The 23,523-nt window shown below is 44.9% G+C and overlaps 1 protein-coding gene across 4 annotated transcripts in view; it reads left to right on the forward strand.

Annotated features, from left to right (window-relative positions):
• Positions 1 to 23,523, forward strand: part of RASSF9 (Ras association domain family member 9) — an 82,509-nt gene that overhangs the window by 56,100 nt on the left and 2,886 nt on the right. The gene's annotated exons all lie outside the window — the stretch shown is intronic.

A 23,523-nucleotide genomic window follows, 5' to 3' on the forward strand; every position in this document is an offset into this window, starting at 1 on the left:
AAGGTCTTGGAACCTGCTGAGAGCACAGCCTGGGGTAGAGTCTTTGATTCCATTGTGGATGCAACTTGAGATGGCCTGAGACTGAAATCTTTGGAAGTGCTGCGGGAGCAGCCTGAAGCAGAGTCTTTTGCTATGAGCCGAGAACCTGTTCGGTATATCAGAGCTCCAACATGGAATCATACATGACTAAGGGGTAGATTTGAATACATGCGCGCACACATCCACCTCCAGCCCCGCCCCACTCTGCTCCCGCCCCCCCGGACCGCCCCCCTTTACAGGCCCTGGCACTTAATAGCGTACTGGGGTATATGTGCGTGCAAATGGGCCTGGCACACTTAAGACCCCGCCACACACATAAACCCCAGGATTTACACACGGGGCCAATTTAAAATCTGCCCGTAAGGCTATATTTATTTTTATTTATTTAAAAATATTTGTAGCTTGCATGCACCACAGTTTGCAGTGGGTAACAGTCATATATACATAATAAAATACGAACACAACAAATTAAAAGCAGGAAGCAGCAAATTATAACCAGAAATAAGAGGACTGGACTAAGAGAAGTAGAGAACAACTTCACAGAGCACAAATCTCACTCTGGAGAAGCTGTTTCTCCACACGCAAGCCTGATAGGTCTTTGACTGCTTTTTAAATGAATTTGCATATTTTGTCAGATGGAGGGGATCTGGAAGAGAGTTCCAGAGGCGAGGACTTGCAATCAAGAATGCACGCTCACAGGATTCACCAAGGCATACGCCACGTTTCTCTATAGCGGACGATCGTATCCTAGAGGTTTAGCAGAATAGGCCCTTCTATACGGATCTTGCTCTCGAGAAGAGTCATAGCACAGGAAAAGAATCCACAATTAGGCTTTTCTGAATGGTACTTCTTGAAACAGGATATATATTTCACAGAGAAAAAAATTCACTGTGCACCCTTACCTATGGTTTGGGCTGGTCCAAACAGTCACGGGTGTCTGGGCCTCATAATCAGGGCCGCCTGGAGAGAAGGTGCATACCTGAGGCATGTTGGACGTACGATGGTGGACATCAGGAGCTGGAGAAGAGCCAGGAGAAAGACATGGAACAGGAACACTGGAGCTGGTCATAAGTGCACGCTATTCAGAAAAGTGTGCACTAAAAGCATTAAAAGAAAAAACACAAACTTTCATGTTTTTTTCTATCATTTCATTTGAAAATGACAAGAAACAACACAGACAATGTCATTAACATTGTCTCTGTCATTTCAAATAAATGCACATCCATACCCATCCACTTCCACTAATGTTTCTCTTCTGGGTTGCGTTCAAGTTCCATAAAGAGAGAGAGAGAAAGAGAGAAAGAAAGCGACATGGAGCTAGAGAGTACAGTGAGGGAGGGGGGAGGAGCTTAATTTGCATACAGGTGATGCAGGCGCAAGGCAACTTACTTTTTATCATAATTAGATTGACTTGAATCACTTTGATGTCTTAGAAGTCTTGTTTCTGTACTATTTTACCTCCTTATCTGAGAACCTCTGTACTCTTCCTGTCATTTCATAATGAATCCATATATCCTTATAAGCAAAATCAAACAAATGTGAACACCATCTTATTCGCTGTGAAATGATTAAGACTAGGTTGAATTGAAAACATTACAATCAAAACATGACATTCAAATCTCACCAACTATCATCCCCCCACACCACTTACTTTAAGGTGGCCATCGGTTGTCAGCACCGATAAGTGGTTCCAATGCAGGTGGTGAAGGAATCACTCTTTGTATCACTATAAGATAGCAGCCGTACTGCTCTCCTGGATATTTGAGCAGCCACTCCCCTCATTACTCCATGGAGGAAACATGAAGGTTCATATTCAGGTCCACTTAGCCAGATAAGTAAGGACCATTAAATGTTCTCCCGGGGAAGCGTGCACTGGCAGTTGGCCATCACGCAGAGTTTACTTCTGCTCCCGAGGAGCAGTAAATATAGAAATAAAAAATGTGGGGTACCTAAGAAGGGGTTAGAGGTCGGGGTGGAGAGGGCAAAAATGAGGAAGGTTGGTATGGGGGTAGGGAAGTGTTATTGTTTGTAAGGTTTTGGGTGGACCCTTGGACACTGTGGCTGCTGACCACGCCCACGGGGGAAGTCCCGTGAGGGGCCACAGGTCAGGCTCAGCTTTAGGACACACAACACAGATAGATCTTTTATTAACAGTATTGAGGAGCCACCAGAGGTGGCAGTAGTGAGCAGAGATGAAGCCCAGCTGGGCTAGTAGTCCCTCAGGGCTCTGGAACAGCAATTCCTCAATGGCTGTGCTGTAGTGAAGAGAAACTGAGATAGTGAGTACAATGAAGTATATGCAGGGTTCTGGAATAGAGCCTCGTTGGTTGAGTACTCACACAGCGGTTTCTCTTGGTAGGAATCACAGGAGCTAGAGTAGCGGCAGGCCCTCAGGGAGCGAGTACCTGGTTCCAGGGAACAGCTCTGAGAGAAGTAGATGGTAACTCACTGATGGTGTAAGCAGCGGTATCTTCCAGGCAGAAGTGAATTCCAGGCAGCAATTCCAGGAACATGGGCCCTCGAGGAGCGAGTACCGGTTCCAGACAGCGACCTGAAAGAGAAGAGAGAGGCCCCCGAGGAACAGGTACCCCAAATAGAGTAAGTCCAATAATGGCAGAGTAGCTAGGAACGGAGAACGAATCCCATCCATAAGGAATCCCTGACTTTGCTAACTCGATTAGCTAGCAGTAGCGTAGGTTTTTTATATCCGTGATGCATGACGTCATCACAGGGGGACACCCCTGAGGTTCGCGCCAAAGAAAGTATTTGAAGCAAGGCCACGTGGCGCGCGCACCCTAAGGCAGCTGGACAGCATGGCGGGAGGCAGCGCCCAAGCCGGACCGGGGACACTGGAGAGGACGGCAGGCAGACGCCGCGGCAGGCAAACGTCCGTCAACTGTGGGAGGAGTCACCAGAGAGGTAAGGAGGGCGGAGTGGAGACATCTGGCAGCGACAGTCGTAACAGGAAGTGCCTTCCCAGTTCACTCCTTTATTGGAGCGGACTGTTAAAATTGACACTCATGTGCGCACGGACATCATATTTTATAACATGCGTGTCATGACGCGTGCACGTTATAAAATTGGCGTGGCCATGTGTGCGCTCCAGAAACTGTGCGCACATGGACACGCACGAGCGGGTCTTAAAATTGACCCCTTAGTGAATCACGTAGGCCTGGATTTATCAAAATGCACTAAATATCGCATGTGATGGGAAAAGGGGTGTGTTTTATGGTAATAGGCTGTTTATTGCAAAGTGGGCTATCTTAGCACTTCACATAGGTATTACTGCGATAACTTTTTTGCACTTTGCAGTAAGTACCACAATTGTTGAAATTCCTACCTACAACCACTGAGAGAGAGAGACACTAGCTATATGGCCCTCATATTAGGTAGGTATTTATACCTCTATAGGAGGCCCACCTAGCTACTCAAGCTGAGGTTAGGTATAGGTGTAGGGGTTAGGGGCCACTTTGACATGCAGAGTGTGGCGTACAAACAGAACAGTGCACTCTTGTGAAGATTTGATGACCTTCGGAGTGAGGAAACTCACCCAAAGATGAGATTTGTTCAATGTTCTCTGAACCTAGCTTGATGGACACTCTACCTGGGGTTCCCTGAGGGCTCGGCGCACACAATTTGCACTAGTGTGCACCATCTTGCGAGCGCTGACCCCTGACTTTATGACTTGCGCATGGCTGCGCGCGCATGTTATAAAATTGGACATATATTTTAAAATATGCCTCTATATAGTAAAAATTTGCATGTACATGTGTAAGTAGCCTTTGCATGTATATTTCATATTTTCTAAAAATCCAAAATGTGCATGTATTTTCATTTTGCGCACAAATATATGTGCATAAAAAAGAGGGATGTTCTAGGGCAGGGCCATCATTTACACATGTAAATTGCTACTTTAAAAGACACCCACCTAGAGTTGTGTAATTTTACACCTGCTAATTATCTGGTATAAATGATATTAAACATATTTATTGTTTAGTAGTGACTGGGTGGGTGGTCTGGGCGAACTTGGGGGAATTTAGACTGAATAACCAGGAGGGTCTTGATGACCTGGAGACTGACTGGTTGAATTGTTGGGCTAACTAGTAATTTCCTTGAGAGCGCACTTTTAAAAATACATTGATTTATGCAAGCCTTTATTTTGTGCATAAAATATACACACATATATTTTTAAAGGCATTGCATGCATTCACACATAAGCCTACATATGCATATATGTTGCAGGGTCGAGGTATATGTATTTTATAAAATGCATGTATATCATCCATGTGGGTTATGAAATAGTAGTGTAGATCTGCTTGTGACCATGTATGTGTGCATATGTCACCACATGCATTTGTTTGAAAGTCATCCTCAGTATCAGTGCACAATGGGAAATAATAAAGTTCTGCTTGTTTTGCAATTCAAAAATCACTACAGTATGACCTCAGCTTTTTCCCCCATTAAGAATACAGGGATTGTTAGAATTGGAGCAAAACCTTGAGAAATACTTCTCATAAGCACTCATCAGTGGTTTATTTCATCTTTACTGAACTATTTAAAAATCAACACAAAATATACATACACCCCCTAAAATAACATGGAAAAAACAAAGCTAAAAATGATAATGACTTTTTATGGCATAAACATAAATATCTTTCTAGATGCAATATTTAAAAATAAGGAATACAGTACAATATGCATGCTCGCGTTCAAACGTAAGGATTATGCAATGCTCTCTCATGTTTTATGCTCTGAAGTCTCAGTAATTATCATCAGGTCTCCACGGTTCTTTGCACAAAGCAAGCCATTCTTTAGAAAGCATGGCCCTTGGGGGGAGTTGGAAGACAAAGAAAAAATAATTACAGTGCAAAGCTGTGCTGATGCACTTTATTGGAATGAGATTCAGTGCAACAGCCGTGATATCCCTTTGTCAGTACAAACTGCATGAGCTGAAGAGAATTTAAAAAAAAACAAAAAAAAAACCCACCACAGCTCAGGATTTAGGGGATAAAAATTAATTATTTGAAAGAACAAATAAAATTAAGATTTTTTTTTTCCCAAATGCATATAGCAGTGGGTGGTATCCTACATGTGTTCATCAGTTATAGAGCACTTCTTAATAAGGCTTCCAGGGGCTAATTTTCAAAACCATTTATGTGCATGAAATCCTGTTTTATGTGCATAATTGGCTGTTCTAAAGTTGACCTGGGTTCACTGCATGTAAAAATATGTACGTAAGCCAGTTTCACACATATTTGAATGCACACTGAAGAACCAGGTTCTAGGGGTGGAACTGTGAGCGAGTGCTCACACTTATGCGCATACGTTTTAAAGTGAATTTTAAAAGAGATTCGCACACGCAAATCGCACGCGCAAATAGCACTCATTTGTGCAAGTGCTATTTTGTAAACCTTGCACATACACGCGCAAGTACTGGTGTCCGAATAAATGTGCTCGTGTTAAAAAAGGAGGCTTAGAGGTGGGCCAGGCATGTTCTGGGGTAGGGGTTCAACATTTACACACGTCAGTTGTGATTTTATATCCTGCAAACATAGTGCATGTCAGGCTATTACCTGCACGTTTACTTCTGCTATTTATTAGGTGTAATTCAGAATAAAACTCTTTATAGCCAAATGTTGACAGGCTGAGGGATGATGGTGAACTGGGAGAAGTGCAGGCTGAATAACCAGAGAGGTCTTAATGACCCAGAGTTTCACCAGGCACAGTGGTGGACTAATTGATAAAACTGGTCATTTCCTTCACGCACGCATGTGATCAAATGTGTTGACTTGCGCATGTAAAAGCCAATAAGGGCTAAGGAAAATACGCAATAACATTTCCTCATGCAAATGCTTAAAATTAGGAGCTCAGGTATGCGCGACGAGGCATATTTTATATAATGTGTACAGAATTACAAGGTCGGTATAAAATTCAGGCTTCTTGTTTATTCGCGCCCACATACACGTGGATATGGGTACGTGCACGCTTGTTTTAAAGTAGCCATCTTTGATTTTAAAATGTATGCTCATAAGCGGACACATATGCATACAAGCGCGCGGAGGAGTCCCCTGAGGCATAACTTTACTTTTGATATGGATGGCATGTAAGTAATAAAATAAAAAATTCTAGGCTAGTCAGCGGGATTTTAAGGTTTGCCGCTAACAATGTAAAAGGCAGGCAATTTAGGGAATCCTATCCCTTACCTGGGTGAATGGGGAATGAACTGGGGAAACTGGTAATTGCGTCAGTGGGTTTGCCTACTAAAATCCCCCCCCACTTACGCGGTAGAGGCGGCATTTGCGCACATATGCTCACGTCCATATAAAGTTGTGCACACATATATGTGCGTACATCCTATTTTATACCATGTGTGCATATACACATGTATGTTATAATATGGCTGCATCCTTTGGCATGAGCTGGCATGTGTGCGCACATCTGTGCCTGTGTGGCTGTTTCAAAGTTTGTGTCTGTGTTTATTCATAACATGGGGCCAGGGGGAGATTGTAGGAAAATATCAGCCTGGGGGATTTTTTTTTAAACAGGCCCATGTGATTCAATGACTCCCAAAAGCACAGCAAGCTGACCCTAGAGCTGTCCATTATGTGACCTGGAACACATTAGTCTACTGTCAGACTTGAGGCAAAAAATCTCCATCACCAGGGCTGCTCGCCCCTTCCCCAGTTTCACACTTACCAGCTCAATCCTCAAATTCCTGCTTTAATCCTCCTACCTCCCACCCCAGGTTTTTGGGGTTTTTCTTGCAGATAACCTTAACTAAACTTACCTACAGGCTACAGCTGGTGCATTCAGCTGCTGAGCTCTGCAGCACTTTGTTGTCCTGATGATAGTGGGAGACCTTAACTTACCTACAGGCTACAGCTGGTGCATTCAGCTGCTGGGCTCTGCAGCACTTTGTTGTCCTGATGATAGTGGGAGACCTTAACTTAGCTACAGGCTACAGTTGGTGCATTCAGCTGCTGGGCTCTGCAGCACTTTGTTGTCCTGATGATAGTGGGAGACCTTAACTTACCTACAGGCTACAGCTGGTGCATTTAGCTGCTGGGCTCTGCAGCACTCTGTTGTCCTGATGATAGTGGGAGACCTTAACTTACCTACAGGCTACAGCTGGTGCATTCAGCTGCTGGGCTCTGCAGCACTTTGTTGTCCTGATGATAGTGGGAGACCTTAACTTACCTACAGGCTACAGCTGGTGCATTCAGCTGCTGGGCTCTGCAGCACTTTGTTTTCCTGATGATAGTGGGAGACCTTAACTTACCTACAGGCTACAGCTGGTGCATTCAGCTTCTGGGCTCTGCAGCACTTTGTTGTCCTGATGATAGTGGGAGACCTTAACTTACCTACAGGCTACAGCTGGTGCATTCAGCTGCTGGGCTCTGCAGTACGTTGTTGTCCTGATGATAGTGGAAAACCTTAACTTACCTACAGGCTACAGCTGGTGCATTCAGCTGCTGGGCTCTGGAGTACTTTGTTGTCCTGATGATAGTGGGAGACCTTAACTTACCTACAGGCTACAGCTGGTGCATTCAGCTGCTGGGCTCTGCAGCACTTTGTTATCCTGATGATAGTGGGAGACCTGCAGTGTGATGGTTCTAGCCAGTCCCTCTCTCCTTCACAGCTTTCGTTTTTAACTTTACTGGATTCACTGAGGCCAAAAAAAAACTCAGCTTCTTGTCCTAGGGCAATGCTATTTTCAGTCACAGTGTTGCCTACCAGTGCTTGCACAGCCTCACTTTCCCTTCTTCTACCTCTGAGGCTACAGGCAGACAGTTTCAACCGGATGGAAACAGAGCTCTGTTACTGCGGGACTGGCAATAGACTGCTATTTTCCTCCATAGGAAGGGTCCTTGGGCTGATAGTTCATCCAGTTAGTAAAAAACAAATAGGAGGTGGGAGAGACAGGAAGGCCGGCTGAGGCCAGGACACTGCAGCTGCGACTGGAGCATCAAAGAGAGGCAGACCAAAGGCAGGCAGTGCGCGGACTGGGAATCAGAGCACTGCCGTGGAACCAGCAACAGAGCAGCGTTGGTCATCAAGGTGCTGGCTTACCTGCAACAAGTACCATCCTGCCTTTGCTCTCTCTGAAACTGAAGCCCAGCACATCTACACACAGAGACAAGGAACTAACTGCTAGTGCAGTTGAGCCACAAAGAAAGCAGAGGAGTCTGAGAGGAAATGACATGTGACCAACCTGACCAGCCCACCGGGGCATGCCCGATCCCTCGATAGGCCAGTCTGCTCCTGCGTAGGGAAATCGCAAAGGCGAAAACTATTGGAGCATTTGAAACTTCTCCTGCAGAAGTTCCACTGGAACTCTTTTATTTATCAATTATCAGTTCACCGTCTCTCAGTTTACCTATTTAAAAGGTGATACAGCAAATGAAAGACACTATAATCAGGTAGGCGTCACCCAGAGCATATTGTGATTTATGGAATTTGTGATTGATGAATTTATTGGCTATGATACAGCTAAGGCATCTTCTTTTAATAGTGAAACACACCAAATCTGACGATGCAGAATCCTACATTACAGCCAGGAATCCTACACTTTTCAGGCTAGATTTAAGTTTTGGTCAAAAGTGGGATGAAAAGACAAACAAGACGGCCTACTAGGTATGTGCGGAGTCATAAAATTTGTTATGGTATGTTCATTCATTTTGTAGGTCACAGTCATTTGTTCAGTTTAGTTCAAATGAAAAAAAAAATTGTGTTTATTAGTTTTATGTGTTTATTCATTTACCATTATAGTCAATGGGAGAAGCAATGTGTTATGATGGGCAGTCTCAGGACTCATCACAACCAATACCTCTTGCCCCGAATCCAGTGAGGTTCTGCTGATGCAGCAGAAAACACTGTTAACAGCATTGCAGTCTTGGTCTCCGATGCAGCTCCGATGCCACCCATATGTCCCCACTATCTTCATCAGCTTTGTGGTCCCATAGGCGCAAGCATGCACCAACTGTCCATACTTAAAGGGCCAGTGGCAGGAAAGCCTTACAATGCCCAGCGATGACGGCAGAAGAGAGGGCCCTATTTAACACTGCTCTCATTCCCTGTTTTCTCCTCAGCAATGGGTATCCTGCATAGCTGTGTGTGTTGTCAGCACAGAGGGGTTCACACACATGTTACCTTACAGAGATTGCTGAGGCCATGAGCTCAGCAGACTCGCCTCAGTCATCCGCCATTGCCAGGCTAGCGTACCAGCTCTAGCAGCAGCAGGACCAGGTAAATACTATGACTGGATACCTCTAAGGCAAGGCTGCCCAATCTGTTCCATCTCCCGCTCAGACACCTATGCTACAGCCTACTACTTCCACCTTGCATCTACCTCCATTCCCAAGGCACAATGGGGATCCAGCAAAATATTAGAGGTTTCCTATATCAGTGTCAGATGCAGTTTGACTTTCAGGCACCTTTGTTTCCCACTGATCGAGTAAGCTGTATCCTGTCTTTACTGGACGGCTCTGACTTGACCTGGGCCTCACCTTTCTGGGAAAGAAATTACCTGCTCCTGGGTGATTTGAATAATTTCCTGGAAGAATTCTGCCAGATCTTCAATGATCCTGGTTGCATGGCCTCCAAGGCTTCTGAACTCCTAGAGATGGGACAAGGTTCTTGGTCTATGGGGGAGTACACTGTGCACTTCCGCTCCCCGGCTTTCGAACTCCAGTGGGGCAGGGACAGTATGGCATCATTAGGTGAAAGAGTTGGCTATTCAGTTTAGGATTTAGCCTTCAGTAGAGGCTAAGATGTTACTAAAGGCATCAAATGCTCTTTAGCCACTAGTTGTTTAATATCCTGTGATTCAAGGAATCCAGGACATGATTTTTCTACTGAACTAGTCTGTACAATTACTGCCGCCATTACCTCAGAGCAAAACTCATGGAAGAGCACGGTCTTGGTTTTGAGTACTGCACTTCTGCAGCCCTTGCTGTTTGCTGTGTTGTAACCCATCAAAGGTTAAATACTGGATGAGACCAATAATCGAAGGAACTGTAAGAGAACATAATTTAAATAAAATGTCCCAGAGAGCATGAAACCATTAAATATAACTGGGTTGGTAAAGCTTGTGTAAAACATCAAATTGCCAGGGCAAGAACAAGAGTTGGCAAGTACCATAAGGGAATGGCATCAAACTTCAAAGGCACCAGGAGAAGCAAAGCAGTACCAGGAGTGGCACGAAGGGCCTGAATAATGGAGCAGCAAGCTTGTACAGTAACAAATGATCAGGCCAATACCAATAGTCAGCAAGTACCATAGTGGAAGGTAAATGGAAAAGAACAAGAAGAAGCCAGAGTAGTGGAGGAAGTTCCCTATGGTATCAAGACTGGTTTAGAGCGACAGCAGTAGCAGTGGTGCTAGCAATTAAAAACTGAAATGCTAAAAGCAATACAATGCAGCAAGAAGAGTAATCAAAAACCTCCAAGGTGTAGCTTGAGGGCTGAGGGAGGAATAAAAATGGTATCAAAGGACTGAGGAGTGGTGCAGTAAGCATACAAAGCAATGGATGGCCAGGGAAAGACCAAGAGCCAAGAAGAACTATAGGGAAAATGTATCTGAAAAGCTCAAAGATAGCCAGAATAGGATGTGCCTGTCCTAGTCAGAAGCATGGCTATCTGGTTGATCCTACCAGTAGCATACTCTTTTGTTAAAACGTAATGATGGAGCTTCGCAGGCCTGCATGTGTTAAGTACATATATCCAGTAAAGTGAAACTGAATGGCTCATTAAATTAATTATGGTTCCATACATTATTTGTATAACTGAGAACAATAAAGTTAATACATGCTAAAGAACTCTGACTCCAAAGACATACTGTGGGGAATCGTAAATAGCTCAAAGTCATCAAATCCATGAAGATATAGAGTGTGGTCTTTTGCAATCAGCACAATGGTATCTAAAGCCCCAAGGCATAAAATGTTATCCATCACAAACAACACAAAGGTATCTAAAGCCCCAGAGCTTAAAGTGCAGTCCATCAAAAACAGCACAAAGGCCTATACAGAGGCAGAAAACCAGAAAAGAGGTGGTATGGGAGGAGAATTATGTACCTTTGTTCTTTATTCATAGTGGAGATAATTTTCAAAGGAGTTACATGTGTAAATGTAATATACTAACAATTTTCAAAAGTCTATTTATATGCTTAAAGTGCATTTGTAAAACATATTGACAATTCAATGGTATATATTCTAGCAATTTTCAAAAGCCCACTAACATGCGTAAAGTGAATTTACATGTGTAAAACCCACTTTGAAGTGAGTAAATACTTTTGAAAATTTCCCCATTATTTTTCTGGGTAAAAAACACCCCATAATAACAAAATATGCCCCCACACCCTTGGTCCAGTCTATGAATTACCTCTATGCTTGGGGTAGGGAGTACCACATGAGAAATTGTATTTACTAATATGATTCATTCTCGTTTTGTAGCCTAAGTGGGGGGATGAGACAGGGTCCTAGTCACCCTGATGCCACAATTCTGTTGCCTTCCCACACAGCATCTCACTTGTGGCACCCCATCCGGATAAAATCATCATACCAGAATAAAACAGTAATTAACCCTATTACTAGTATTGTATACGTAGATAGCAAATCATACTAGAAAATGAAATGGGAGAAATAAAGTAGTGAAGTATAATATAAACTTGTAGTTTTCTTATTTTAAATCAAGCAATGAAAAAATAACACTTGGTATGGCCTGTTAGCCATGGCAACCAACGTATTGATATGAATAGTAAAAAAAATTAAGGAATGCTAATAGAAAAAGGTTGGGGGAAGCAGTGAAGTGTTATGGTTTTGAGTTGTTGGAGTGGATTCTTGGGTACTGTGGTGATGACCACTCCCACGGGGAGGAGCCCCATGAGGAACCACAGTACTAGCTAGACTCTAGACACGCAAACACTCATATTTGTCTTCTATTATACAGCAGAATGATACCACCAGAGGTGGCAGTAGTGAGTTGATCCAGAATTAGCAGTCCAGGGGCCCTCAGCAGAGGAGACCCGTCTCGCAATGATAGTATAGGGAGTACAGGATGCAGGTTCCCAGTGCTGATCTGTAGATGAGACAGACTGACAATGTTAGATTACTCACTAAGTTGGTAGCTGTATAGATGGAGATCCCAGCAGGCAGAAGTAGTTGAATGTAGGCACCGAAGCAGGGAGAGCAGGCCCTCAAGGAGCGAGTACCTGATCCCTGATAGGCACCTGAAAGAAAGCAAAGGACCCCCGAGGAGCAGGTAACCAGGTTAGAGCATTACCCCGAAGGGCAGAGAGAGCTTCCAGCAGCAGCAAGGAATGGGCAGAGTAGCTTAGACCGGAACAGTCCAATCCTTGATAACTCGATTTGTTAGCAAACGAAGGGCAGGCTAAATACCCGGATGGTGTGACGTCACTCGAGGGGGACGACCCCGAGGTTCCCGCCATGACGTGGATAAAGACGTGGGTGGCGTGCGCACGCGCACCCTAGGAGGTCCTCAGGAGAAACATGGCGGATTGCCTTGCCATTGCCATTCCGGGGACGCCGGAGAGAACGGCATGTAGATGCAGCGGTAGCCATCTTCCCAAGGCTAGTGGAGAGAGCAGAGAGAAAGGTGAGGCACAGAGATTGAAGCTGTCTGAGACCGACGGACGCAACTGTGAAGTACACAGCTTTCAAAAATTGTCTTTACCCTGAGTACTCAAAAGGGAGAGGGGGAAGATCCAAACCAATATCTTCAGTTTATAAAGGCTGCACCCTGTCCCAAATATAAAATTTTGTGGAAAAAAAAAACAATCAAGAAATGAAGTCCCTCCTGATGATGGAGCCAGCTAGTTGACAAACCAAATAGATGAGCACTATAATGTGTGAAAGGTCTCTCTTTCTCTCCTGGGAAGCTTCCTCAAATGGTTTACCTGGTACTAAACAGCTTGACTGATTTCAGTCTCTTACAGAAAGACCGTGGTCCATCAGCTTTTCTTTCCCATCCCTATCTCGTTTGGATATACTTGCCAGTGAGGGTCTATGCTTGATTTTGGCTGAAAGGCTGAAGCAGTTAAGATAAGATACTGAATTTTGGACAAAAGGCAAGGAAATAAATCTTCTCCCTCCTCTACAAAGATACTTTCTGTGCAAAGTTTAGATTACTTATCTCAGTCTCTTAGGAGGGTGATCCAGTGTTGTATTCCTGGAGCTGGATATCTTTGAAAAGGAAGTCTCTCAGCTCCTGGTCCTTCTCTTGTCCCTTGTTGGGATTTTACATGTAGCTTGGTTATGAAGCAGGAACAGCTGTCTGTCTCTCTATTTCCTAAGAATACAGAGTTCTGTCTCTCCTTCTCGATAATTAGCTGTTGAGGAGAAGAACTGAATGCAGGGCTACCAGATGCATTCTTCTCTTCCTGGCTACTGGCTGTCCCCACCCCTCACACACAGAGCTAGACAAATTGCACTTTTTCTTCCTTAAATGTTCTCCCAGCATTCCTTTGGCTTCCTCTGCTCCTGGCTATGTAGTGCTGCTCTCTATGCAGGCTAAATAGTACAGCCCTTTTCCCAACTTGTTAACACTGTGAGTGTTATTCACAGGAGAGCACAGGGGTTTTGATGTATTTTTATATTCCTTCACCTTGGCTGAGGTGGCTTGCAGTCTCTGCAGAATTGAAAAAGTCTTTTTGGCAGGTCCAAAACACATTACTAAGATCCAGACACAGCTCAGTCCACACTGTAAGGCTTTAACACATGATAATCCCATGGGGGAAGGAACCTGTTTTATAATAGCTTGGCTACAAAAGAAAGAAGTAAGATGGGAGAACTAGGCTGAGATCCAAACAATAAACTCCCATGCTGGTATTTCATAGGCATGGCAAGTAGGCATTATAGCAGCATGACCCCTAAGGATGTACTTCAGGGACATGGCATATAGGCATAGTAGTACCAGCATCACTTCTAAGGTGGTAAAGCAGAGGATATCGCAGGTAGGTAGAGTGGAAGCAGCACCCCTAAGGTGGTACATCTGGGGAGTGGCAGGTAAGTAGAGCGGCAGCATAACCTCTAAGATGGATATCTGGAGGGGTGAAAGGTTGGCAGAGCATCAGCAATCGGTGGTATATCAAGGGCAAGGATGAAAGCAGAGTAGCAGCAAAACCCCTAAGGTGGTTGTTGCATCCATCGGTGCTAGACAACTTCGCCCCGTTTGCCTCACCTTGTTCATGGCTCCTCCTGCATCCCTAGGGAAAATGGCTGCCGTCGCGTCTACAAGCCGACCTCTCCGGCGTCCCTGGAACGGCTATGGTGCTGCCTCCCGCCATGCTCCTCCTAAGGGCCTACTAGGGTGCACGCGCACACGCCACCCACGTCTTTATTCCAGCAATGGCGTGAACCTTGGGGGCGTTCCCCTCTACTGACGTCATGCCATCCAGGTATGTAGCCTGTACTATGTTGCTAGCTCATTGAGTTAGCAAGGACTTGGTCTCGGCCGGTCTAAGCTACTCTGCCGCTTCCGTGATGCTGCTGGAAGCTCTCTCTCTGCCCTTCAGGGTAATTGCTAACCTGGGTACCTGCTCCTTGGGGGCCCTCTGCTTTATTTCAGGTGCCTTACAGGGATCAGGTACTCGCTCCTCGGGAGCCTGCTCTCCCTGCCTCGGTGCCTGTACCATCTTCTTCAACCTGGTGACATCGCATACCTACAGCAACCATCTAGTGAGTAATCAACTCTCAGTCTATCTCATCCACAGTACTGCCTTGCTGGGAAACCTACACTGGAATTCCCCTATACCAATGGGGTGAGAAGGGTCCCTTCTGCCGAGGGTCCTGAGACTGCTACATCCAGAATACCTCACTACTGCCACCTCTGGTGGTATACTTCAAGCTGTATAATAAGAACTAACTCTGTGTTTGTGCATCCTGCGTTTAGCCCAGTACTGAGGTGCCTCACAGGGCTCCTCCCCATGGGCGTGGTCATCTGCCACAGTACCCGAGAATCCACCCAAACGCTGCTTAACCATAACAGTGGTGTATATATGGCATTGCAGGTAAGCAGAAGGGGAAGAATCACTCCAAAGGTGGTATATATGGGGCACAGCGGATAAGGCAAACCAGCAGCAGGACCCCCAGGGTGATATATCAGGTACATAGGAAGAATGGGCAGCAGCAGAAAAATCCCTAAAATGATATATCAGAGGCATGGCAGGTAGGCAGAGCAGCAACATCATCCCTCAAATGGTATATCTGGAGCATGGCAAATAGGCAGAGTGACAGCAAGGCTCCTAAAGTGCTTTCAGTTGTCGTGTTACCCATATGGAAATTCTGGAAACCCTAGCATAGGGATATTGATTTTAACACTAAATTTCTATCAAGTCAGGCACCAGCCTTGAATGATGAGAGCTTAATATGTCCCCTGCCTTTGAGAAGATACGTTCACTGGGCATACTGGTTGGAAGGCAGGAAAGATACTGGCCAGACTTCCAACTTATTGTACCCAATATGACATCTATGTCCCTGTCCTCGATGGGCTCTGTAAGACAGCAGTTCACAGAAATGTCCGCTGGGTGGGCTAAGGGTGGGCTAAGGGTCTCTGTATCAGGACAGATATTTCTTTGTAGGTAATGTGGCTTTGGCCTCCTGAGGTGAGGGAGGAAATGCTAGCTTACATGTTGTTTCTCATTCTTGCACTGCTGTCTGAGGTGGCCACTCTTTCCTGTGCTACAATCCTACTGTTCCTCTGCCTCTGGCACTCCTGTTCACACACCTTAGCTACCAGCTTCTCCTTCATGGATGTGGGATGCTGGGACAAGAAGGCAAGATTCTCTTTTACAAAAGGATCATAAAATGTGGCAAGCATGTATGTTGTATTCTCTCAGAGATTTCAGTCACTCTTGTACCTGCTGATGCAAGGTGTCTTTGAACTACAACATTATTGCTCACTAGAGATGTGCAATCGTTTATCAACAAAATTGCCTAATTCGTCGTGGATCGGGGGCTCCGAACCCCGAAACAGTTTTTTCCCCGAACTTCGAGGAAAATCCATTTTTCGGGTTTTTTATGGGGGGAGGGGCACATTTTATTTTTTTAAATTAAAAACCACCCCAAGCATTACAATTAACATACATACAACCCCCCCCCCCCAATCCCGATTCCTCCCCAAGACTTACTAACATCCCTGGTGGTCCAGCGGGGTCCCGCGAGCAATTTGCCCCTCAGTGCCCGGCGTGCCTGCCTTGCTCGAAATGGCGCCGATAGCCTCTGACCTATGTCACAGGGGCTACCGGTGCTATTGGTCAGCCCCTGTCACATGGCCATCAGCGCCATCTTGTGCTCCTGCCATGTGACAGGGGCTGACCAATGGCGCCGATAGCCCCTGTGACATAGTATGGGCAAAGGCTATTGGCGACATTTTGATTACTGGCAGCTGACAATGAGATCGCTCCCGGACCCTCGCTGGACCCCCAGGGACTTTTGGCAAGTCTTGGGGGGGTCAGGAGGGGGTCCCCCCAAGCTGCTGTCAGGAGGCTGTCCCCCCAAGCTGCCCCCCAAGCTGTCCTATTGTTACGACTGTCGCTGCCCGATGTCTCCACTCCGCCCACCTTACCTTTTTTGCGACTCCTCCCGCGGTTGATGGATGTCTGGCTGCTGCAGCGTCTGCCTGCCGTCCTCTCCGGCATCCCCGGTCCGGCTTGGGTGCTGCATCCCGCCATGTTGTCCAGGTACCATAGGGCGCACGTGCCACGCAGCCCTGCTTCTTATTCTCTCTTTGGCGCGAACCTCAGGGGCATCCCCTGTGATGATGTCTCGCATCCCGGATACAAAAGCCTACACTTTTTGCTAGCTAATCGAGTTAACCCCTGGGGTTAGCTCTCCGTACCTAGCTACTCTGCCTCTCCAACTTTTGGACTTTATCCTAACGGGGTACCCGCGCCTCAGGCGCCTCTCACATTTCTTTCATGTTGCTATCAGGAACCGGTACTCGCTCCTCGAGGGCCCAAGTTCCCTGACTCGCTGCCTGAACTTATCTCTTCTGCTTGGAAGAAACCGCTGCGTACATCATCAGTGAGTTACCAACTTTATTTCCTCAGAGCTGTTCCCTGGAACCAGGTACTCGCTCCTCGAGGGCCTGCCTCTATTCCAGCTTCTGTGTCACCTTCCGGGAGAAACCACTGTGTGAGTAACTTTACCAACGAGGCTCCTTACCAGAACTCTGTGTATGCTCCACTGTACTCACTATCTCAGTTTTTTCCACTATAGCACATCCATAGAGGGAATCGCTGTTCTAGTATCCTGAGGAACCCTAGCCCAGCCGGGCTTCATCTCTACTCACTACTGCCACCTCTGGTGGCTTCTCAACTCTGTCTAATAAAAGATATAACTCTGTGTTGTGTGTCCCAAAGCTGAGCCTGACCTGTGGCCCCTCTCGGGACTCCCCCCGTGGTTGTGGTCAGCAGCACAGTGTCTAAGGGTCCACCCAAAACTTTACAAACAATAACACCTATCTAAGATACTACTCAAATCAGAGACAAAAAATCACTAACACTACTGCAATCTCCACATTCTTATCCTATCCACGCTCCACCAGTAAAGAAAAAAAGCAGCAATACCATTGCCTCTGTCTTTCTGGCATAGTGAATGAGACTACTGCAACAAAGAAGATTAGAAAAAACCCTTTACCAGTGCCAAAACCAAATTTTTCTAGCTATTGTTTTTAAACTCTGAGAGAACATTTCAGCACAGGTCTTTTCCTAGCAATTGATATAGGAAATACAGAACCTCTTGCACATGCTTAGAGTTCACAGTGAGAGTAAGTTAGCTTCATTTTATCCAGATAGCAGATATAGGCTAGATAAAAAGATGCTCCACTGTGATTTGTCCTCTGTCTGGTCTCCTTGACAACTTGTCCTGCCTCAGGTCTGACAAAGCTGTGATGTCACACAGGCAAGAGCTGGTTTCTCTATTTACCAAGAGATCTAAATTCAACCGCAATGTGGCTCGGCTAGTTAGCCAGATAAACTTATCTGATTAACTTTAAGACAGATAAGTTTATCTGACTAACTTTAAGACAGATCTATGGAGCAACCAGAGTTAGCCAGATAAGTTATCTGGCTAACTCTGAATATTGGAGTTAGCTGGATAGAGATGTGAATCGGAATCGGAACCGGAATCGGTTTGGTTCCAGTTCCGATTCAAATCTTACAATTTTTATAGTCCGGCACGATTGGTTTTTTGTTTATCGGCTGCGCCCGAGCTGATAAACAAAATACCCACCCCGACCCTTTAAAAATGACCCCTTTGCCGGCCATCCAGTGCTCCTACCATGTGACAGGGGCCGGCCAATGGCACGGATACCATGGGCAAAGGGCCATCGGCGCCATTTTTATTAGCGCAGCCGATGGCCCGAGAGCGGGAGATCGCGCCCCCACTGGACCACCAGGTAATTTTAAAATGGTTTTTTGGGGGGGGTTCGGGAGGGTGGGGGAAGCAAAGGGGTCATTTTTAAAGGGTCGGTGAGTTTTTTTTTATCGGGCCGTCTGCGCCATTTTTATTAGTGGCAGCCAAAATAGCGCCGATGGCCCGAGAGCAGGAGATCGGTCCCGAGGCTTCCACTGGACCACCAGATACTAGTAAAAAGTTTTGGGGGGGGGGGTTCGGGAGGGTGGGGGAAGGTAAGGGTTTAGTTTTAAAGGGTCGGGGTGGGTTTAGGGGTTGTTTTGGTGTGCCGGTTTTCCCGCCCTCCCCCCAAATAAGTCCCATTAGTGGACACTGACCCATTAACGATTTTTCACGATAAATCGGGGGAATTTCTATTGTATCACGCACTCTAACGATTTTTGACGATTTAAAAAAATATCGGACGATTTTTTTAAATCGTCAAAAAACGATTCACGTCCCTATAGATGGATAGTTTATGCGGCTAACTCAGTTTGTCCCCATTACACCCATTCCCCTTTCAACACTTAGCTGGATAAGTTCAGATTTCTCCAGCTAAATGACTGCCTCTGGCCAAATATTTAAAATATGTCATTTAACCAGTTGTTTCTTTTTACTCAGCAGTACACAGCCATAGACTTGAATGTGCCCTAGACTTGGACGAGGAACATATACGAATGAGATAAAAGTTTTTGTTTCATTTGCGGAACCCCCCTCCATTTGTTTCAGGGGTCCACTAATGAAATGAAAATAGACTCGTTTGCTGTGTTTTTTTTCATTTGTTTCAAATAAATGCATACCCTATATCCTGTAAGGAATTTTGATTGCACAATTTTGAAATGTTGCAACTTTTGTTCCAAGCTTAATATTTCTGCAATATCAGGAATCGAAAGAAAAAAGGAAAAAAAAAAAAAAGGGGAGGTGGGCAACAACACAACAACAACAACAACAACAAAACTATCTGTCTCCAGTATCAGGAAATGTAACTTGTATAGATTGGAAGATCTTTCCTTTTTTTTTTTAAACAGAGAAGAGAGAATGTGAGCACTGAACTGTTTCAAGAAGTGCCTGCATATCCATTTCTGACTGCCAGGGACATTCTCTTTCTTTTTTCCTGTATAAAATGATATCTGAAAAATATGGCATTCTGCCATGAATAATACATGCTGAAGCTAGACCAACAGACATATAGAAGAGAGTATATAACACAGCTTCCTCGCAAAAAGTATTCTTATCTGCAGACTTTCCTTGAATCAGTGCACACGTATTGTGATTTATTGCTATGTCTGTGACAATGCTCCATATCTTAGGGGGTTTATAGGAAAGAAAAATGTTTTGTGAGGAAGCTGTTTCATATATAGTATTGTGGTCTTGTTTCAGAAATTATAACGGATCCTTCCTCCACTCTGGAGGAAGGATCCACATTGAGCCTGTTTACATACGGTCAGATTAAGAACATAGTGCAAGCATCAGTTTATCATCTCTGGCTACTTCTGCAATTGAAACTGTTAGTGAACTTATATGACCTGGGGCCAGATTCAGTAGCTGGATTCCCAGGACTAGGTGAAGCCCTAGGCCAAGGCCTGATGCCAGGTCCTATTACCTAGCCCTGGCCTAGTTCCAGGCCCAAGGCTGAGACCCATCACAGAAGCCCAGACCTGGGGCTAGGCTTAGGACCTCTGCAGGGGCCTGGCCTGAGCAGGCACTCATTGATGAGGCATAGGCTCAGGCCCAGCCCTAGGCCCATCGCTTACACTGTGATCCAGCTCAAGGCCAGGACCCATGTCCAAAGTCCAGGACATAGCCCAGATCCAAAGCCTGAGGCTAGGTTCCAATACTGGGGCTCAGATTTACGCTTAGGCCCAGCTCTGGAGGCCCAGGATCAGCTGCTCTACCATCTTTCTTCTTCTGTCAATTAATATGGACACAATTCATCCTAAGGATGTGCCACAAACATGCCACTGTGGATCCTTCCTCCAGAGTGGATGGCACCTTGGCTTCGAGGCAGGCCCCAGTGTTGGGTCTGGGTCTGGGCCTAGGCCCAGGTCTTGGCAACAGGATCCGATTTAGGCAAGACCCTGCCATTGAGCCTGGGACTAGAGCTGGCTCTTAACAATGGGACCTGGCCTCAGGTCATGATCCAGCATCAGATCTAGGCCTATGCCCAGGCCCACTCCATGGCATTGGGCCTGGGTTTATGGTTGAGTCTGGGCTTCAGATATGGCACCCGACTTTGCTAATAGGACCTGGCCTCTGTCCAGGCCCTGGCAACATGCCTGGGCTTATCAACATTGGAACCAGCCTCAGGCTGAGCTCTGGTTATGGGCTTGGGATTAGGATTAGGTCCATGCCTCAATGGCACAACCCGGCCTTTATCTGGGCTCCAGTGTTAGGCCTCGTTCTAGGTTTGGGCCTAGACCTGGGCCTCAGCTTTGGAACCTGGCCATGGCTCAGACTCTAATGTCTGACCTAGACCTACGCCCAGGCCTCTGTGATGGTATCAGACATCAGTCTAGGCCCCAGCTTTGGGCCTTGATCTTGGTCCAGGGCCTAGCAATGGAACCCAGCTTTGGTCAGGGACCCTGTGATGGGCCTGTGCCTAGGACTATTTTTTCTTTAACATTGAAGTCAATCAGATCTATAGATTTGCTTTCCCCATTGACCTCAATGTAAAATTAAAAATCCAATGACATGAACAATTTTTTTTTTTTTAATTTGAGACAAACTTGCTGAATAGCTGTGACCTACAAAAGCAATGAACTAACAAAAACAATTTTTTGGACTCTGCACACTCCTGTTCGCCAGAAGGGATTTGTCAGATCACATAGCTTGAAGAGTAAGTAATCATAAAATAGGGATGTGCAGCTGCAAAAATGTCATTTTTATCTTTGTTTCATTTTATTTGTATTCTTTGGTTCAGTTTTTTGGATTATGTTTGTTTTAGTGTGTACTAGATTGAGAGTAGGATTAAGTGGACAATTTTCTCAGTGGAAGGGAGTGGACACTACAGTGGAGTGCCTCAAGGATCTATACTGGGACCCTTACTTTTCAATATATTTATAAATGATCTGGAAAGAAATACGACGAGTGAGGTAATCAAATTTGCAGATGACACAAAATTGTTCAGAGTAGTTAAATCACAAGCAGATTGTGATAAATTGCAGGAAGACCTTGTGAGACTGGAAAATTGGGCATCCAAATGGCAGATGAAATTTAATGTGGATAAGTGCAAGGTGATGCATATAGGGAAAAATAACCCATGCTATAGTTACACAATGTTAGGTTCCATATTAGGTGCTAACCCAAGTAAGACATCTAGGCGTCATAGTGGATAACACATTGAAATCGTCTGTTCAGTGTGCTGCGGCAGTCAAAAAAGCAAACAGAATGTTGGGAATTATTAGGAAGGGAATGGTGAATAAAACGGAAACTGTCATAATGCCTCTGTATCGCCCCATGGTGAGACCCCACCTTGAATACTGTGTACAATTCTGGTCGCCGCATCTCAAAAAAGATATAATTGCGATGGAGAAGGTACAGAGAAGGGCAACCAAAATGATAAGGGGAATGGAACAGCTCCCCTATGAGGAAAGACTAAAGAGGTTAGGACTTTTCAGTTTGGAGAAGAGACGGCTGAGGGGGGATATGATAAATTTAAAATCATGAGAGGTCTAGAACGAGTAGATGTGAATCGGTTATTTAGTCTTTCAGATAATAGAAAGACTAGGGGGCACTCCATGAAGTTAGCATGTGGCACATTTAAAACTAATCAGAGAAAGTTCTTCTTCTCTCAATGCACAATTAAACTCTGGAATTTGTTGCCAGAGGACGTGGTTAGTTCAGTTAGTATAGCTGTGTTTAAAAAAGGATTGGATAAGTTATTGGAGAAGTCCATTAATTAAGTTGACTTAGAAAATAGCCACTGCTATTACTAGCAACGGTAACATGAAATAGACTTAGTTTTTGGGTACTTGCCAGGTTCTTATGGCCTGGATTGGCCACTGTTGGAAACAGGATGCTGGGCTTGATGGACCCTTGGTCTGACCCGGTATGGCTTGTTCTTATGAGTTAGTGTGCACTAAAAAAAAACAAAACAAAAAATAAATGAATGCACATCCTCTTACAAAAGGGATAAGTACCATCCTGCTGATGATCAAAATTGTAGGGCTGACAGCTGAGAGCAATGGTTGGGCTGAGACAAGGTAATGACCAGAGTTATAACAGTGGAAACAAGGTCAACTGGACAGACTGGGTGGGCCAAATGGTACTTATCTGCCAAATGTACTTTGAAGTAGATATTAAGTGGCCAGTGAGCAGGAAAGTTAACTGGGTAACTTTACCCAGATATTCAGCAGCACTTATCCGGAGAAGCCTGCCACGGAATATGGGTAACTACATTTACTTAACTTGGGTAATATTAAGACAAGTGTCCGATACAACCAGACCTGGCTAAAATTAGCCAAAAAGTGTTGATGTTCAGCTCTATCCAGCCCCAGGAACTTCTCCAACTCCGCCTCTTCTTATGTGAATAATGGTTTACCCACACAAAATTTAATCCTTTGGTGGGTAGGATATTTTTAAGCCCTCATATGTGTCCAGTTAAATCCCAAGTTTAGCTAGAGACATCTTTTGATCGATGTTACTATGTATTTCTTTTCATTATAAAAATGAAATCTAAAAAAAACAAAAAACCCTCTATTTTTGGTTAAATAGTGAGGGGTTTTTTTAATAGTTTTTTTTTTTTTTTTTTTTTTAAATAAAAAGGTCTGATTTACCAAGCCTTTTACTCATAGAAACAGAATTGGAGAAAAGCCATAGCTAATCAGACTCATAGTAAGATGGCAATTTTCAAAGCCATTTACGTAGGCAAATAAGAGATTTACTCAGGTAAATTGGCTATTCTGAGAATTATCCTCTTCTCTCCAGCTTCCATGCCATGTGTACTTTTAGTCTGATTAAGGTAGGCATTCCTAGGAGCAGGGAGTAGGCAGGGTAAGGAAATAACACCTGTAGATTTGATTTTTTAAATCTATACACATTGTTTTCCCTCAAAAGTTTGCCTGCAGAAAAAGCAG

Source organism: Rhinatrema bivittatum, chromosome 4 (genome assembly GCF_901001135.1).
Source record: "Rhinatrema bivittatum chromosome 4, aRhiBiv1.1, whole genome shotgun sequence".
In the NCBI taxonomy this organism is placed as follows: domain Eukaryota; kingdom Metazoa; phylum Chordata; class Amphibia; order Gymnophiona; family Rhinatrematidae; genus Rhinatrema; species Rhinatrema bivittatum.